The sequence below is a fragment of the Puma concolor genome, chromosome A2 (genome assembly GCF_028749965.1).
Source record: "Puma concolor isolate L17-30 chromosome A2, mPumCon1.1.hap2, whole genome shotgun sequence".
NCBI lineage: Eukaryota > Metazoa > Chordata > Mammalia > Carnivora > Felidae > Puma > Puma concolor.
Window position 1 is genome coordinate 118458881 of NC_141668.1, and position 17383 is coordinate 118476263.

At 46.6% G+C, this 17383-nt stretch overlaps 1 protein-coding gene and 1 long non-coding RNA gene across 5 annotated transcripts in view; one reads left to right on the forward strand and one right to left on the reverse strand.

Annotated features, from left to right (window-relative positions):
• The window catches only part of HRH1 (histamine receptor H1), an 85263-nt gene extending 84508 nt beyond the window's left edge, over window positions 1-755 (reverse strand). Inside the window, exon 1 of one of the 2 annotated variants that reach the window (XM_086697424.1) lies at window positions 670-755. The gene's annotated coding sequence lies outside the window, so the exon portion shown is untranslated. The remainder of the gene's footprint in view (window positions 1-669) is intronic. The other variant, XM_086697421.1, reaches the window with a different exon arrangement.
• LOC147583478 (uncharacterized) lies at window positions 744-16720 on the forward strand. Of its 3 annotated transcripts, XR_015248251.1 has the most exons (5): window positions 744-1085; window positions 7546-7753; window positions 9148-9360; window positions 14235-15206; window positions 16058-16720. It is a non-coding gene; the product is annotated as an uncharacterized LOC147583478 (long non-coding RNA). The 3 variants fall into 3 exon arrangements; XR_015248252.1 differs by lacking the exon at window positions 16058-16720 and having other exon boundaries at window positions 767-1085; window positions 14235-15640; XR_015248250.1 differs by lacking the exons at window positions 14235-15206; window positions 16058-16720 and having other exon boundaries at window positions 772-1085; window positions 9148-10546.
• Window positions 16721-17383: the final 663 nt, after the last annotated feature.

Genomic DNA, 17383 nt, shown 5'->3' on the forward strand with positions numbered 1-17383 from the left:
TGGCGGTGGTCTCAATGCTTCCCATTGAGGACCCCGATGACGCTGAACCAGGGGCTTCTCCGCGTGTGGTTATGTGGTTTGAGTCAGGCCTCCTGGGGCTCAAAACCCTGGTTCTCTCCTTGACTTGGTCGCCCTCCTTGGCACAACTTTCCCTCTCTAAGCCTCAGTTTTCTCCTCTCTAAAATGGGTGTAGTAACACCCGGTTCCTGGCGTTACAGGGAGAATCCCAACAGGCACCGGATGCCCAGCGCCTGGCACAGATAACGCACTCCACAGACGGGCTGGGACTGCGGTTAGCATCGAACTCAGCGCCAGAGGCAGCTCTGGAAAAGCTGGGGACTCGCCCTCTCCGCCCCAGAACCCGGAGGCAGACGCTCTGGGCGCGCGCCCTGGCGAACCCCGGGGAAGCCACAGGTGTCTGCGCGTCGGGGCGAGGCGCTAGAACGGAGCCGCAGCGAGCCGCGCCGCGGGACCCTCCCCGAGCCGCCGGCGTCCCTAGGGCCCCCAAGCGCGCCCACCCTGCGCCCGCCGGCTCCCAAGGTCCGTGCTGCTCCGCAGGGATGCCCAGACCCCAGCGGCCAGCGCACAGCCTCGCCCCGCCGCTGCGGCCCCGCTGCGGCCCCTGCCCGCGCCCTGCCCGCGCCCTGCCCGCGCTCGGTTCTGACTCACCGGCGCCGGCTCCGGCGAAAGTTTGGTGGCGCGGCGGGCGCGGCGGCCAAGCTGCTCGATGCTCTGCGGCGGCGGCGGCGGCGGCGGGGGCGCGGACTGCGGAGGCGGGGCTCCGGAGGAGGAGACGCGCCGAGGGGGGCCAGCCGGGGAGGGAGGCGGAGACCCGGGCCCGCGGGCCTGCGGCGCCCCCGCCTCTGACTCCGCGCTCCCAGGGCCGCCCCCACGCCGGGAGGGGGCGCGAGGGGGCGCCTGTGGCTCGGTTCGGACACCTTCTCCCGCCTCCTGCCGCGCACCCCGGCCTTGGGCTCCGCGCAGCGTGACAGCTCCTCGGGTTTGGAGAGAAGGGTGACGGAAGGGTCAGAACCCTGGCGAGAACTCCCCACTGCACACACTCACCTGAGGGCGGGCGGAAATAGGTAAGTCCAGACAAAGAAGCAGAGCTAGAAAGTCAGAGAGATGATGTTTGGCAAAGTCAATGACAGACTGAACGACAGACATCTAGTGATGCCCCTACCTCCACTTATTCCTGCTGGAGAGGCCAAAATAGAAACAGATGGACAGAGCCAGACAGATGCAGAAACTGTAAGATTGACAGAGACGCCACCCTAGAGGTTTCATCGCGAACTAGAGAGACACCCCCCCACCAAGGTCTAGAACGCCACACCCCTCATCTATTTCTCCTTAGCCCCTCCAGATGAGCTCAAGTTTCAAAATGAAGATGTTTCCATTGGCATCCTGCACTAGATTGAACCTAGAGTTGGGACCACGGGAGACTGCAAGGGTGGGGGTGTAGGGTGGTTCTTCTACAGGTCCCCCGGAGGCTCTGCCCCGTGACTCTGGGAGCCTGAGAATTCTTACCGGCTGCCTTCAGTTCCAAAACTGGGGAGGAGTGCCAAAGTTTTCTTTCCTCAGTACCGGGAAAACTTTTGAACCTCTAAGCAGTTATGGCCTCAGATCTTATCTCAACACTTCAGAAGAGACACCCAAGTTCAGAGGGAGAGAAGAAAAGAACTGTGTGTTGGGGGGGGGGGCGGTAGGTTGTGGGTTGGGGGCATGGTGGGGGTTTTAGCTTCCTCTGAGTAGAAGGCAATTCCAGTCAGTAGTTGTGGGATCACTTAAAGCTAGTTTGAGACCCAGCTTCACAAGCTGTGTGTGGTATGTTAATGATCCCTCTTTCTGGCCTCAGGGTCCACATGTGCAAAATGAGAGTTAATAAAAACAGCTGTCATAGTGCCATGTACTCTTCTAAGAGCTACAGGTGCTTACTCATTTAATCCTCATGACATCCTGAATAAGTAAGAATTATTATTATTCCTATTTCACAGAGGAGAAAACTGAGGTACAGAGAGGTTAAGTAACATGCTCAAGGTCACACAGCTAGTGTGGAATCCACTCTATGCAACCTGGTTACAAGGTCCAAGGTCACGGTTACTGGGCTGTAATCTTCATCTCCCTGGGACTGCTGGAAAGTCCTATGAGGACATTTACATAAGAGACTTAGCAAGTACTCCATAAATGGTAGTTCATAGACCATTGAGCCCGTCTGCAAGGTAGGGATTAAAGCGTTGATGGTGATGCCCAGAGATAGGAGACTTTGGGTCCAGGATAGCTGACAAGCCATGTTACCACCCTGGGTACCAGTTCTGACCTTCATGAATCAGAGAGACAAGGGACTCCCCCTTTGTTCCTCTAACCAGACTTCTATTCATTAGCATATCCCTCAACCAGAACTCACTCTGAATCCACAGTTAGCCCCCCTCCATTCCCTGGTGAATCTCCAGGGCTGGCGTATTTTACACTCTACCAGACTAATGCCCCTTTAGGAATTGAGTCAGCACTTGGGGTAGCAACTGTTACAAACTCTAAGGGAAATGCAGTCTATCCCCTACAGCTGTGGGGCTGACAGAAGTAAGAGGTTGGGGGGAGCTTGGAAAAGTCTGGGTCCACTTCCATTCCCTCTCCTTTCCGCAATTCAGCAAAAGTCTGCTTACTTGAAATTCCTCTCCAAAGTTTCACTTCCCAGGCTGGTGTTAGGCCTACTAAGCCCATAGTGATCACCACTTTTAGAAACATCAGCATTTTAGAAAGAGCAGGTCAGACATTATTTGAAGCCCCTGGCGGGCAGGGTGTGTGTTGTTTGTTTTGCTGCAGCATTTGGAACTGATAGATCATAACTCAGGCCACATCCTGGGTGTGTGAGATGGAGGTGGGTAACCAATTTACTAATAACATACAGGCAGCAGAAGAAAAATAATAGGAAGCCCTTTCTCATATTTACCATGTGCCAGGCTCTCAGATCATTAGACATAATCTGATATACCTACTCCTCGCAACAATTCTGTGAGGAAGATATTGTTAACTTCCTATTTTGCAGATGAGAAAACTGAGGCACAAATCGGGGAAGAAACTAGTTCAGCATATACAGCTAGCAAGTCATTCCAAGAACGGACAGTTAAGAAGATGCTGAACCAGGTCTGGAACCTAGATCAGTCTGGCTCCATGAGCCTGTTCATACTTCTGTCCTTGGTGGAAGAAAGCTAGAAAAGGGGGACTCGTTGAGCCCCTGAGTAGAGATTAGAGGTATGGATTAAGAAGGGGTAAATGAAAAGTATCTGTTCTACCACTTGTTAGTTCAGTGCTTACTTTGCTTCTCTGAGCCTCAGTGACCTCGTCTGTTACACGAGAATAACAATACTTGTGTCATACCCAGGGTTTTAGTGGTGATTCTTTTGGTTGCAGGTAACATAAACCCAATTATAACCAGGTTCAGCCAAAAAGAGTTCTGAACTGAAAATTTTAAGAAGACATTTTGGATTCAGACCTAGTCCGTGCCAGAAGCTCAAAGGAAGTTGTCATGAATCTGTTTCCCTCTATGTCTTGACTGTTTTCTTTTGTGTCTGTTTTATTAGCAGGCTGAGTCTTTCCACAGGAAAGCAGAAATGGCCAATTAAGCCACCTCAAAGCAAAGAGATCACTACCTTAAAACTTCCAGCAAAAATCCCAGGGTTGACCCCCGTTAGCCTGGATTGGGTCACATGTCCAGCCCTGAACCCATCACAATTGCTCTGATTGGCTAAGCCTGAGTTACATATCTATAGCTAGAGTCAGGGAGTGGGGTCAGCCCCTCCAAAGTTATAAGGACTAGGATTGTGTGGGGGATGGTTCCCTAAAAGCAAATTAGGGTGCTCTTAGCAGGATAATGGGGCATTGGGGCATTGGTGCTGGGCAGCCACAGAACACAGTCATAGAACCCACGTCCCTTGAACTGAAACAAATCCCAGTTAAAGTAACAGCTGAAAAGTGTTATATCGCTCACTAACCAAAGGAGTTTTCTTTGCATTTGCACAGGGACACTAGAAATCACAAAGCCTTTAAGACCCAGAGGAAACGAATGCCACTTATGTTGGACTCCCAGACTGTGCAACAAGCTATGGCCCAGGGGACCTGGGAAGAGTGCTCAGTCTAGCTCCCCACACCCATCACATTATGAACTCAGCCATTTCCTCTGGGGACTCTGCACTCTGGGTGCTGAGAGCTCCAACTGGTCATTTTTCAGATAGCTGCCCAAAGAAGGCAAGATGGCCCTTCTCTTCTTATACTTCCGGTTCAGTTTGTGAGAACAGATGTTAGTTCTTCACGGCCAAGTATCGAGCATGTTATTTAGAGTTATCGCAATTGACCCTTTCAACTTGGCCCAGATGCAGTTCCAGAGTTTCTGGCCTTGGGCAGTTAGTGTGACTTCTCCATTATAAATGTCGTTAGACTGGCACACCGTGAAGCTTATCTATTTAAAGGAAAGTGAGCAAGAATGGCATATGTCAAGCTGGAATAATACCTACCCCTTCCTCCCCCACTTAAGTAAAGCACATAGGTTAGGAGTGCACACTGCTGGTGGAGTGGGAACTGATACAGGCTTCCTGGAGGGCACTTTGGAAGCAAATGTTGAGGACTTTAAAAATGTTCGGTCTAGGGGTGTCTGGGTGACTCGGTTGAGCACCAGCTCTTGATTTCGGTTCAGGTCGTGATCTCATGATTCATGAGTTCGAGCCCCACATCAGGCTCTGCGCTGACAGTGTAGAGTTTGTGTGGGATTCTGTCCCCCTCTCTCTCTGCCTCTCTCTCCCAAAATTAAATAAACATTTAAGACAGTTCAGTCTATGAGTGAAATAAGTCAGTCAGAGAAGGATAGATATATGTTTTCACTCATATGTGGAACTTGAGAAACTTAACAGAAGACCATGGGGGAAGGGGAGGGGGAAAAATAATTACAGAGAGAGAGGGAGGCAAACCACAAGAGACTCTTAAATACAGAGAACAAACTGAGGGTGGATGGGGGGTGGAGAGAGGGGAAGTGGGTGTTGCGCATTGAAGAGGGCATTTGTTGGGATGAGCACTGGGCGTTGTATGTAAGCCAATTTGACAATAAATTATATTAAAAATAAATAAAAAGTTCGGTCTATTTTTCCATACCCTGTTTTTCCTGAGCAAATAATCATTTAGATATCACCAAGATATACATAAAGATGTTCATTGCAGTGTTGCACACAATAGGAGAAGATGGAAAATAATCCAAATATCTAACTATAGGGAACTGGTTACATAAATTATGGTATATCGAAAGAATGGACCATTCTACAACTATTAAGGTAATATTAGAGACTATGGAATTACATGAAAATGGGTTATGCTATGTAAAGTTAAAAGGGCAAGTTACAAAAGACTAGGTATGCATACACTCACTTTGTGAAAAAATATACCTATTTGTGTATAAAAGAAAAAAAACCCTAAAGTAGTTGCATTAGGCATAGTGGGAAGGAGAGGAAAATTGATAGGTGCTTTTGGTGTTTATTTATCTGGATTACCTAATATTTCTTTAGTAAATTTGTATTACTTTGGTAATTAGGGGAAATGCCCAAATAACTGTTATAAAAGGATCTGTGTTTGGTTTCCTTTTAGAAAAGCACTTTCATTCATCGAAAGATCACAAACCAGAAGTGAGATTAAATTGACCTATCTGCCTTTCTCTCTCTGTCTCTCTCTCTGTCTCTGTCTCTCTCTTTCTCTCTCTCTGGCTAGGATGCGTGGAGACGAATGGGGAGCTTAAGCCTGGCAGTGGCAGTAAAGCTGCAAACCAAAAACTGCAGAGACCAAAAACTCTACGTATGGAAAATGTCTGTGAACTCCAATGGACGTTCATATATACTCCAGGAGAACACATATGGCCTAGAAATGGGTTCAGCATAAACTCTTTTTGCCCCTCCAGCCCCATATGACCGCTTCTCCATTTCTCAGCTTCTGTCTCCCCATCTAGTTGCCTAGGAATTGGCAAAGGCCTGGGGGAAGTCACACAGAAGACTGGGCTCACCTCTATGTGTTTCTTTTCATTCTGGGATCTTGATCCTTCAGGTCTTGGCTTCCTGGAGAGCTCTCTGATGCCTTCTAACAGATTTTCGTGTTCTTTTTGACAGTTCTAGCCAGGATTTCGAGTTGTTTATTGAGAGAATTGCTCTCTGCAAGCTAGTTTGTCTTGAGCAGAAACAGAAGTTGGGTCATACGTTATTTAAGTGAAAATGGCTAGTTATGAAATGTATGCACCGTGGGATTCTATTCATATGCAGAACATGTATATGTGTTTAGTCAGAAGAAATACTGGAAGACTGAAAGCTACATACAGCATCTATCTCTGGCTAAGTTTTCATTTTTTAATGTTTAGCTGGTATTTTTCAAAGTTTACACAGTGGACTCTGACCATGTCTAATCTAGGAGTGAGTTTTGAAGTCATTTGTACCCATTTTAAAAATGTGGACACTAAAGCCGAGAACATTTAAATTCATTTCAGTTCAACAATTATTGGAGGCTTACTGTGAGCAGAGAACCATGTTATAGGCCCCTGGGGCATCGAAAGAAATAACACCTAGTCACTTATTCCTCTATCTCAAGCATATCCACATGTGCTTGACTTTGGGATAAGAGAGTGAAGATGACAACAATCTGCCCTCAAGATAATCTAGCTGTGCAGAAAGATATCCGAAGACACCATCCCAGGGATGATGTGGTAAATGCTAAAGCAGTGACGTGGTAGAGACTGTGCTTTGCCTCTTAACAACCATTCTTTCAATATCAAACTACAAGATTGGATTTCCCAGCCTCCCTTGCAGCAAGGTGTGGTCATGTGATTTTATCCATCTTGCACTGTCTATCTCCATACTTCTTTTACATGAAAAAGAAACTTATTTTGCTTATCACCCTGTTATTTTGGATCTTCTCTTTCATACCGATAAACTAATCCTAACTCACACAAGTCCCAAAAATAAAGTGCTATGGGAACAAAGGAGTAAAGGGAGGTTGGAATGCATATTTCTACTCTTGAGCATCAAGGAAGTCAGAGGAGGTGTAAAAGGTGTGAAGAGTTCACCAGTAGGATGGGCACGGATTAAGAAGGAAGAGGATTTCAGGCATACCATGCAGGGAGCATGAGCACCGGGCTGGAAATGGGTAATGGAACGGGCTGGAGATGGGCGCATATGTGTTGGAATCAATCAGCCTGGACTCAAATCCTATCACAACTTTTAGCAAGTCACTTCATTGCTCTATGCCTCAGTTTCCCTGTCTATAATATGAGGATAATAGTGGTATTAACCTCATTGGGTTGTAGAGGAAGTTGGGAGGAGAACATGAGTTAACATGAAAAATGCTAACAGCAATGCCTAGCACATGGTGAGTACTCAGTAAATGTTGGCTGTTATAGGCTTATCTGTAAAACGAGGTAATCAGAGTCTAACCTCATAGGGTGGCCAATGTGTACAATATGGCACAGGGCTTTATACAGAGGACGTGCTCAACTATTTAGCTCTCTTCCTCTTTCCTTCCCTCAAGGAGCTTACAATCAGCATTTGACAAATCTTCACTGAGCCTCTACTGTGTGCCAGGTCCTGGCACAGAAGGTTGCTGATTCCAGGACAAATCAGACCTTATTCCTGACCTCCAGCTGCTTAGTCTCAAGAAGAGGAAAGGAAAATAAAGAGACAAATATAATACAGTGTGAAAAGTACAAAAGTGGTCCAATTTCAGTTCATGAACTCAGGTGAGCAAGAAAGGTAACTTTAGTTTTTATTAGGTGAGCTCAGTCTCTGCTCTGATCGCCCATTTCGGGTAGAAATCCTTAATCTCAGGTAAGTTAGGTTTTTCCTATTTCTCTGGGGATAGTAGGTCAGTTTGAGGACTGCTGCAGGGACATCTGGGGTGCGTCATCACTTATCCACTCTGGCATCTGTTAAGACATCTTTGTTCCTGTCCGAAGAGAGGTCACCACCTGCACAGGGCACTGCTAAGTTATCTCTTGTCCCTAAGTCTCATTTCCTCTCTCAGCTGCTCCTGGGTCCTTCCAAATGCACAGGACCCATTGCTCAGCTCCCATGGCCCCTGGGGTACAGAGAACTCTGCTAGACATTTGAGGTTCTTCAGCCCAGCCAAACACAGCCATTTGTCTGTAAGCATAGGCTTTTCTACGTTCAATTTCTTTGAAGTTATCTGGAGATTCTAGGGCTTTACTCCAAGCTCGGATATGTCCAGAGAAGGGGCAGGTTCAAGTGTCCCTTTCCTCGGGAGCTCTTACCACCCATCTCTCCCTTTGCTGCTGCTCCAGCTCTCTCTCCTACTCTTGTCTGTGTCAACCTTTTATTTTTTTTATTTTATTTTTTTTTAATTTTTTTTTCAACGTTTATTTATTTTTGTGACAGAGAGAGACAGAGCATGAACGGGGGAGGGGCAGAGAGAGAGGGAGACACAGAATCGGAAACAGGCTCCAGGCTCTGAGCCATCAGCCCAGAGCCTGACGCGGGGCTCGAACTCACGGACCGCGAGATCGTGACCTGGCTGAAGTCGGACGCTCAACCGACTGCGCCACCCAGGCGCCCCATGTGTCAACCTTTTAAAAGAAAAAGGTAAGTGATTCAGCCAGCCAAATCCAGTTCATTCAGAAATAGCAGAGGAATTGTAATTCAGGACAAGCGAACTGTAAGGGACCATAAGCAAATCTCCAGAACAAAGGAGGAGAGTGTTCTTTATAAAGGAAAAAATGGAGTTGGGTGGGGGTGTTTTGAACCCAAGTTCATTGGAGGAAAATGAGAGTTTGAAGAAGTGGGGGCCTCTCCTGGGCTACAGGCAAGGGCACCCTCCTTTGCCCATCCAGAGGAAAGCTTTCTTCTTCCTGCTGTGCTACACAAGCTTCTACCATGGCTTCCCTACTTCAATTCTGAGTTAGATTTCCTTAACACATTTTTACATCTGGAAGCTCTTATCTAGTTTCAGGGAGGGGAGCCTTGCTCCTCAATACCCTGCATTTTCCCATATTCATCATGTCATCAGTATACAACAACCTTTTCCTGTTGCTGTCATGATCCTAGACTTTAGAAACTCAAAAGCTAAGAAAAGATTTTGTTTTGTTTTATTTTTTTATTTTTTATTTTATTTTGGCAGAGCCAGAAAAGGGAAGTAGCCTTGAGACAATATCTTAAGATAAGACTTCCGGGTAACAGAAATTAGCAAGAATGAAAAACAACCCAAGGAGCTTCCCCCACGTCCGCCATCAGAACAGCTAAGCTCAAGACAAGTGACAACATCAAGTGTTGGCCAGGATGTGGAGCCCCTGGAACTCTCATACACACCTGGTGGAGATGCAAAATGGTACAGGTACTTTGGAAAACTGCTTGGCAACTTTAATAAACAAAGATCGGCTTGAGGTCCAGAAATTCCACTCATAGGTATGTCTCCGAGAGAAATGAAAACACGTCCACAAAAACTGTACGTAAATCTTAACAGCTTTATTCATAATAGTCCAAGCCGGAGACAACCTAACTATCTACTCAAATAGGAGTTTGAATAAACAGTGTGGTAAATCCATAGGATGGGATACCACACAGTAATCAAAGTGGATGAATGATTGCTGCCCACAACAACACAGAAGAAAAAAATCATTATGTTGAATAAGAGAAACCAAATGCAAAAAAAAAAAAAAAAAAGGTGAATATTATATAATTCTACTTATGTGAAATTCAGTAACTGGCAAAACTAATCTATGGTTTTACAAGTGGTGACCTCTGGGGGAGAAGGGGGGAACAGGACTGTTTTTGACCTAGAAGGGGCAATGGAAGCAGGTGTTAGAACAATTCTACACTTTGATCTTTGGGATGGTGACACAGGTGTATACAAAGGTAAAATTTTTAAGTTTTTAAAAAATGTTTATTTCTTTTTGATAGAGAGACAGAGAGCGAGCATAAGCCGGGGAAGGGCAGAGAGAGAGAGAGGGAGACACAGAAATCTGAAGCAGGCTCCAGGCTCTGAGCTGTCAGCACAGAGCCCGATGGAGGGCTTGAACCCACGAACTATAAGATCATGACCTGAGCCAAAGTCAGATGCTTAACTCACTGAGCCACTCAGGTGCCCTGTTTTTTTAAAAAAAAATTTTAATGTTTATTTATTTTTGAGAGAGAGAGAGAGAGAGATACAGCACAGGCAAGCGTATAGATAAAAATTTCAGTATTTGTACATTTTACTATATGTAAATCATACCTCAGTTTTTAAAATTTCATTTTAGTTAAAAAACACACAGGCTACTATTTCAAAAGTAATATGCTAGCCTCAGCGCTATGAAGAGGTAAGCACATAGCACTCTGTGGGAACCCAGGAGGGGTATTAACTACACTGTGTGTGGGGTGGTTGTGGGGATGCAGAAGTTCCCAAGGAAGCCTTCCTGGGACAAGTGATGGCTCAACTGAACTTCAAAAGATTTGAACTGAAGGTGAAGCAGAAGATGTCAATAAGGGCATTCCAGGCACAAGGAACAGCATGCAAAGGCACTGGGTGAATTCCAAGAGAATTTGACTGGGGTGTGGGTGTGGGGGGGGATGAGCCTGCAGATGCATGCAGCAGTCAGACCTGACTGAGCCTTATAAGCTGAAGGGGGGCTCAAAGAAGGTCCTGAAAAAGTTGTGGTCAGATTTGGACTTTAGAAAAGCTCTCTAAGGAGGAAGGGAGGACAGTGGTATAGAGGGGGTTGCAATAATCCAAGAGCTGGGGCTATGTGGTCTGAGTTCTGGCAGGGGTAAAAGGGATTGGGGTTGAGAGAAGAGCTTCCAGGGGTTGAGGAAAAACGTTTTGGCAACTGGTAATACTGGGGGGAAGGGGAAATAGTTATGGAGACTGTCAGGATTTTGCCTTTCATGCTAGGGTGGAGCCATTTGCTGAGAAAAAGATCAGAGGAGGTAACATCTTTAAGTGTTGTAGTGGTTGGCCTGATGTTGTTTTGCCTGTCCAGCTCCTGTTTCCCCCTTTCTCTTGTGACAGAACCCTGCTTTTCCTGCAAAAACTGAGTTCCTTCCTAACCTCCAGCTGTGCACCTAAAGTGGGGGTGACTCCACTTCTCAGCTGTAGGACATGTGACCCTGACCAGTCAGCATGTTTGAGCTCTCTGGTGGAATGCAGTGATTGGTTCAGGGATTGGCACATGACCCAGATTGATCCAATGAGAGTTAGCCCTGGAAATTTTGCTGGAATTCTTGGGAAACAATCCTGTCTTTTCTCCTGGGGTTGCTGAGCTGGTGAAATGGAAGCCTGGTGATGCTGACAGCCCTCTTTGCCACCAAGAAGGGAAAGCCTGCCTGAGAATAAAGCCAGCACTTGAGTAAACAGAGCCAAAAGAAAGAGAGCCCTTTTCCTGATTATATTGCTTGGACTCCTAGATCCAGTCAAGCCTGAAGACTAACCTATACTTTTCACTTTTGTGAAACAACGGCTTCTCTTCTTGGGGTAATTCTACTTGAGTTGGGCTTTTTGTCACTTTTAGCTGAAAGATTTCACATGACTATAGGCTCCCCTGAAACGCTTAATGTAGGTGTAGAGTTTCTGTTAGGGACGATGTAAAAGTTCTAGAAATGGGTAGTGGTGATGATTGCACAACATTGTATATGTATTTAACGCCACTAAATTGTACACTTAAAAGTGACTAAAATGCTAAATTTTATGTTGTGTATATTTTACCACAATAACTTGTTAAAGAATATATTAGAGAGACAAGCAACCCACTCCCACACAATAGGTAGAGCACCCTTTTGATACATATTAGATCATTCTATTGAAAATCGTCCAAAGGCTTTCTACCCCACTTAAAATGCAGTGCACACATCTCTCTGAGGTCTGCAAGTGTCCCCATCATCTACCCTTGCACCCCTGTGTCCTCATCTGCTGCCCTCCTCCCTGGGCTCACTATCCTTCAGCCACTCTAGTCTCCTTGATGCAGGCAAACACAGCAATCTCTTGTCCTGGGGCCTCTGCACTCGATGGTCCCTCTGCCTGGGACCCTCATCCTCTCTCCCACCCCCCATAATCTTTCCATGGTCACTTCACCATCATTCAGTCTGTACTCAGTTCCCACCCTTTGGAGAAGCCTTCCTTAGATAAAGTAGCGCCCCCCTGCCTATCACTTCACCCTTTATGGTTCTCATGGCTTTCCCAAGTGGTCTTTTTCTTTGTTGGTTTGTTTATTGTCTCTCAGCCTACATTGGAATGTGAGGAGCTGGAAGGCAGGGACTCTATCTTGTTCCTCGCTATGTTCCCAGCACTGAGACCAGTATATGGTCCATAGTATGTGCTTGATAAATGACACTGAATGAACTATTTGCACACGTAAGTTCCTTACAGGCAATTCTGGAATTGAGCCCAGAGAGGGGAGGGAACTTATCAAAAAGGCATCCTACAAATCAATGTCAAAGACCTAGACCCAGAACTCCTGGTTTCACATTCAGTTCATTTTCTATAATTCCCCTCCACCTCTTTCTGCCAAAAGAGTTGTGAGGCTTCAGTCATTTTCCCCTCTGATGCAAGTATCCCAGAACAGAAAGAACAGCGAATAAGAAGCCATAGGACTTGGAGCTGGATCCAGCTCTGCCATCCACACCCCCTCTAGACTGGGTCTCCTTGAGAACAGGGGCATTGCCAACATCTAGTGCACTCATAGTACAGTGGGTGCTTAGATAAGGTTTGCTGAATGAGCATGTGATTGTTTGCATGAAGAAAATGGATGTTAACAAAGGGTAGTGGTTAAGATCTTGTAGTCTGAGCTAGACAGACTTGAATTCAAATCCTGGCTATGCTACTTTCTAGTTGTTGGACACCTGATCTCACATGAAAGAATATACTCTCATCATCTGTGGTAGTTGGGTCTTCAAGATGGGTCCAATGACATTCATCTCCTGGTATTTATGTTTGTGCATAGCCCATATTAAATTAGGGTTGGCCTGCATTGACCCATAGAGTCTTGCAGGAGTGACAGCACGTGACTTCTGAATCTAGATCATAAAAGGTATTGTAGCTTCCTCCTTGGAGTCTTGGATGGTTCACTGGGTAAGCCAGCTACCATGTTATAAGGACACTCAAGGAGTTCTGTGGGAAGGCCCATATGGAGACGAACCAAGGCCCCCACCCACCCACCCCAACAGCCAGCACCAATTTGGGGACATGTGAGTGAGCCACTTGGAACTGGATCCTTTAGCCCCGTCAAGGCTGCAGATGACTAAAGCCTCAGCCTCATGAGGAACCTGGGGATAGAATTGCCCATCCAAGATACTCCTGAATTCTTCATCCACTAAAACCACGAGAGAGAACACATGATTATTGATGTTTCGAGTCACTAAGTGTCGGGGTGATTTATTATGCAGCAATAGGTAACCAATACATCATATTCATCTTTATCACTGACATTTATTGAGAGCTTACAATGTGGTTTTTCTTTTAACTCTCCCAGGAATGCTGTGAGATGGGTACTCTTATCCTTGTTTTACAGACAAAAAAACTGAGGTGTAGGGTGGTGAAGTGTCTCCCTGCAGAGCCCCTGCACTTAAGAACCTGATGGTCAGGCCTGAGAGTCAGAAACTCAAATATGTATGACCCAAGGCAATAGGGCTCTAGGATCCCAGGAGGGAGAGAAGAATTTTGGATTCTGGCTCCTGGTAGTTTCTCATAGTTTAAGAGAACATTCAAAAGCAGCAGACATATCCCCTGCCCTTGAGCACCAGACTGGAGGTCATATGCTTATGAAGGGCATATGGTATTCACTTGCCAAGAAACACACACATGCTTATATGGGATTGATGAAAAATAATAACCCTTCACAAGGGCCTGGCATGTTGCATAAAGCCTTAAACCTACAGAATTCCATGTATTCTCACTCAGCAAATAAGCACGGATTTATGGACTGAATGTTTGTGTCTCCCCTCTCTGAACCAAATTTGTTTGTTGAAACCCTAACCCCTTGGAGGTGGGGCTTTTGGGAGGTAATGTGGGTTAGATGAGGTCTTGACGGTGGGGCCTCATGATGGGATTAGTGGCCTTATAAGAAGAGACACCAAGGAGAACTTTGTCTCTCTCCCTTTCTTTCTCCCTCCCTTCTCTCTCTCCATCTCTCCCTCCCTCCCTCCTTTCTCCTTCTTCTCCTCTTCTTCCTCTTCCTTCCCCTTTTCTCTCTCTTTCTCTTCCTCCCTCTCTGTCCTTCTTTCTATGCACAAACACAGAGAAAAGGCCATGTGAAGACAGCAAGAAGGTGGCTTATCTATATGCCAGGAAGAGAGCTGTCACCAGAACCCGACCATGCTAGCACCCTGATCTCAGACTTCCAGCCTCCAGAATGGTGAGAAAATAAATTTATGTTGTTTAAGCCACCCAGTTCAGGGTATTTCATGGAAGTCTGAGCAGACCAAGACACATGGCAATGTACATTTTACAGATGGGGACAGTGAGGCCCAGAAAAGGTTATATGATTCTCGAAGAGTCACAGAGGCTTTCAGTGGCAGAGTCCAGGTTAAGACTTGGCAATTTGGTGTCTTTACAAATGCAAAGGGCTGATGGGAGGCCACTGGGGGACCCTCTAGGGGAGGTTCCAGGAAGAGGTGAGCATGGAGCCAGGTTCTGAAATGGGGAGGTGGCCTGGTGGAGAGGAAGGGGCATGGAGGGCTAATGGGGTGGGGTGAGCCCCTGGGAGGCTCCTGGGGATGTGAAGGCAAAAAGGGAGCATAGTTGGAATGGAAAGATTGAGCAAGTCTGGGTGTGTGGAAGAGGCTTGGCTGAAGAATTTGAGTGTTAGAATTGCAGCCAAAGGGTTGTGCAGAGTGAGAGATCTTGGAGCTGGGGCCAAGGCCAACCACAGTGCCTACAGCAGGAAGAAGGGCTTATTTTGCTTCTTGGGTGGTTTTAGTATATTCACAATATTTTGCAACCATTGCCACTACCTACCATTACCCCCCAAAATAATTCTATATCTCCTGATTCCCCCTTCCCTCATTCCTTGGCAACCACTAATCCACTTTCTGTCTCTATAGATTTCTGCACTTTCATATATATGGAATCCACTCTACCACATGTTGTCTAATGTGACCATCTTCTTTCACTTAGCATGACGCTTTCAAAGTTTACCTATGCTATAGTGGGACTTCCTTCCTTTTTATGGCTGAATAATATTCTACTGTGTGGATATTCCACATTTTTCTGTATCCTTTCATCAGTTGATGGGCACTGGGTTGTTACTTCTTTGGGGCTGTTATGAATAACGCTGCTATGAACATTCTTGTACAAGTTTTTGCGTGAATATATGTATTTTGTTTTCTTGCATACACATGTGGGAATGGAACTGCTGGGTCATATAGCAATTCTATGCCTAACTTTTGGGGAGCCACCAAGCTGCTTTCCAGAACAGCTGCACTATTTTCCACTCCCATCAGCGATGTTGCAGGGTTCCAAAGTCTCCATAGCCTTGCCAACACTTGTCTTGTTTTTTATATAGCTGTCCTAGTGGGTGTGAAATGATATCTCATTGTGATTTTGATTTGCATTTCCCTAATGACTAACGATATTGAGCATCTTTTCATATGCTTATTAGCCATTTGTATAGCTTCTGTGGAAAAATGTCTATTCAGATACCTTGTCCATGTTTTAGTTGAATTGCTTGCTTTTAAGTAGTGATTTGTGAGAATTCTATATAGAATCTAGATACTAGGGGCGCCTGGGTGGCTCAGTCGGTTAAGCGGCCGACTTCGGCTCAGGTCACGATCTCACACTCCGTGAGTTCGAGCCCCGCGTCGGGCTCTGTGCTGACTGCTCAGAGCCTGGAGCCTGTTTCAGATTCTGTGTCTCCCTCTCTCTCTGACCCTCCCCTGTTCATGCTCTGTCTCTCTCTGTCTCAAAAATAAATAAATGTTAAAAAAAAAAAGAAAAAAATTAAAAAAAAAAAAGAATCTAGATACTAGACCCATATCACATATATGATTTGAAAATATTTCTTCCCATTCTCTGGCGGGGAGGGCTCTTGTGGGGCTGATAGGGACCTTAACCTCAGTGCCAGAACACCAGACACTCTCCCACCATGAAGACAGAAACGGTCTCCCAGACATCTCACCCAAGAGGACATGTTAGCACTTCAGTACCTTTACAAAGTCCAACGTACCAGGGGGACTCAGTGCATAATTCTGAAGATAACATGTTCCCCTCCCTCTTGCGTTCCCCTTCTCAGTGAACAATACCTACAATCATTCAGACTCTCAAGCCAAAAACCAGTGCCCCCTCAGGCTAATCATCTGCCCCTGTAGCGGTCACCTCCTGTCCTTTCTCCTCCTCCCACTCCCTGGTCTAGGCCAGGGTTACCTGAAGGATTTCAACAGCTCCATAATTATATGTAGACCTCCCAGCTTGCTTCTTCCAGTACATTCTCCCTTCCATCAGCACGGGAGCAGAGTGACTTTTCTTAACTGAGAATGCCATCATGGGGCTCCCCTCGCCAACCACCTCTCAATGTCTACTGTCAAGACGGAAGACGCACACGGAAGCAGTGGCATTTGGCTCAGACTGCTCTCTCCACCCTCCTCCTTGAAGTGACTCAGCCAGACTGAACCTTTTCCCAATTTTCCAACTCACCTCGTCTCCACGCTGGGCCGAAATCACTCACTCCGATATAGGAAAGAGTAAAGAGATGGCAGTGGAGAGTTCCAAAATACGTCATGGGTTGGGCAGCAACAGGTCAGGGAGGAGCGGGGGGGGGGGGGGGGGGGGGTGTGTGTGTGAGGAAGAGAAAGGGTGTGGGGGAGGGGAGGGAACCTCACTTACGCATGTGCAGTGACGTGCTTGTCCTTGGACGCACCGGCCCCACCTGGTGCTCATAGGACTCACCTGAACCTCCCGGGTGTGTGAGAGCCTGAGTCAGCCCTAGGTATTGGGAGGCAGATTCCGCCAGCCCACCCAGACCCTCCCAGATTCCTCAAACCCCAACACTGAAAAAACCCCCAGAGATTCCGTGGCCCATCCCTCATCCCTTTGCCTCTATTAAACCCCCCTTCTTCCCACCTCATAACTGGAAATAATGACACCCTCTGGGCTGTTGTGGAGCTCAAACCACGTGTGTGCCTGGAAAGCACCTCCAGACTCTTCGGTTAACTTTTATAACAGATGGGGAAACCGAGGCCCAAAGAGACAGATTGGTAGTTTTTGACCTTGGCTGTGGCTTAGGATCACTAGGAGAACTTGTGCGAAATAAGGATCCCTGGATCTTACTGCCGGTTTCTGGTAGGGGCCCTGTCATCTGTATTTTTTTAACAAGTGACCGCCGAGAACCAGGAGAGCCGCTGACCCCTCTGAGGATACACAGAAAGCTGTGGGAGAGCGAGGGGGCCCCATC